Raw genomic sequence first — 1,841 nt, forward strand, 5'->3', positions numbered from 1 at the left:
CACTAAAAGAGTAGCCCAAAAATTGGCGGTGGGTGGTGATGAGTAGCTGCCTTCCCTCTAGTCTTACACTTCTAAATTAGGGACGGCTAGCACAGATAGCCTTCGTGTAGCTTTGCGCGAAATAACAAAAAAGAAAAATTGTTGTTACTATAACAATTTTCGAATTTTTGCTACCAAATTTATCTTTATACTATTAATACTGCGATCATTTACGCATTTTTTGTAGCCTACTATATGCTGTACTGTTGTTACTATGACGATCTGATTTCACCTGCTAAGCACTATGAATTTTACTTTTAATTAATATGGTAATTTGTGATTTCTTGTGCTTTCGCCGTTTTATTTCTTATTTTTCCCCTACTATGTCTTTCACTTTCGGTACTGGCATGACCTGATGGTTAGAGCGCTCGACTCGCAATCTGTGGGTCGCGGGTTCGAATTCTGTCACCGAACATGTTCGCCTTTCACCAGTGGGAATGTTATATGAAACGGCCAATCCCACTTTTCGTTCGTAAACAGTAGCATAAGAGTTGGCGGTGGGTAATGTTTACTAGCTGCCTTCCCTCTTGTTTATCGCTTCTGAATTAGGGACATCTGTCAGGCCCGTACGCAGAATGTTTAAAAGGGTGCTTCTAATTTGTAAAATTAAAAACCAACAGTTGCAAAGCACAATCAGCATGCAAAGCATGCTAATGCTACGGGGCTGTAGGAGCATGCGACTATTTCAAGCCAAAAAATTTCAATGGTTCATCAGAAGTACATAGATTATGTAGAAAACGTTACATATTATAAGCAGCTGCGCTATAACTATATAAGCATAATTTTTTTTACATCACAAAAATAGAGGGTTCTATCGAACCCCCTTGAACCCTCCCTGCATACATGCGTGTCTATAGTAGTTATCCCCTTTACGTGAAATTCATCAAGCAAACTTTTACTTCTTGTAGCTTTGATGAGATTTCTGTTATATGTTTTTGAATTCTTGTTGTTGTCATAATTTTGTTGTGCATTTACCCGCTTGTTTGCTTTTCAGCACAAAGCTACACAAGGGGCTATCTGTGTTTGCCCACCACGGGTATCGAAACTCAAATTTTAGCACCATAAATCCTCAGGCTTATTGCTGAGACATCTGGGTGGGGCGGTTACTTCTTATTACTTTTTCCCCCAGTGGCACAGTGGTATGTCTGCGTGCTTACAATGTTAGATACCGAGTTTCGATACCCGTCGTAGGCAGAGCACAAATACGCCATTGTGTAGCTTCATGCTTAACGTCAAACAAACAAAATGATTATTTTGATTATATGGATATTTACTTTACTTGTTATGTGTTGTTAGTTCCTTCTACTCAGGATGGGAGTAAAAACGTGGCCCAATGGCTAGCGTGCCTTGACTGTGGGTCTGAGGAGACACAGTTAGCGTCCCGTTGTCGCATTTTGGGACCATGGATGCGTTGTAAATTGACAGTTAAACCTCACTATTCGGTCTGGCAAAAGCAACCCAACAATTGGCGGTGGGTGGTACCGATTGTGTGTTTTACTGTATTGGATTGCGTTATTAGCTTGAAAAATGCGATTTTACTTATCATTACGCCCGTGACCGGACCACTTCAGTTCGATAATATTCTTTTTTATTCGTTATTTTGATAGTCTGATCATTTCAACTGCTATTATGATATTTTTATTTCTTGCATAATTACCCTACTAAGAGGTTTATAAAATATTTAACCGTGTTTCAGTATTATATTATTATGGAGTGTATTTAACCGTGTTTCAGTATTATATTATTATGGAGTGTATTTAACCGTGTTTCAGTATTATATTATTATGGAGTGTATTTAACCG

At 38.6% G+C, this 1,841-nt stretch overlaps 1 protein-coding gene across 1 annotated transcript in view; it reads left to right on the forward strand.

Moving 5' to 3' along the window:
* LOC106463554 (integrin alpha-8-like) overlaps positions 1–1,841 on the forward strand; it is a 108,103-nt gene that overhangs the window by 58,924 nt on the left and 47,338 nt on the right. The window lies entirely within an intron of this gene.

The sequence above is a fragment of the Limulus polyphemus genome, unplaced genomic scaffold (assembly GCF_000517525.1).
Source record: "Limulus polyphemus unplaced genomic scaffold, Limulus_polyphemus-2.1.2 Scaffold1437, whole genome shotgun sequence".
NCBI classification, from domain to species: Eukaryota; Metazoa; Arthropoda; class Merostomata; order Xiphosura; family Limulidae; genus Limulus; species Limulus polyphemus.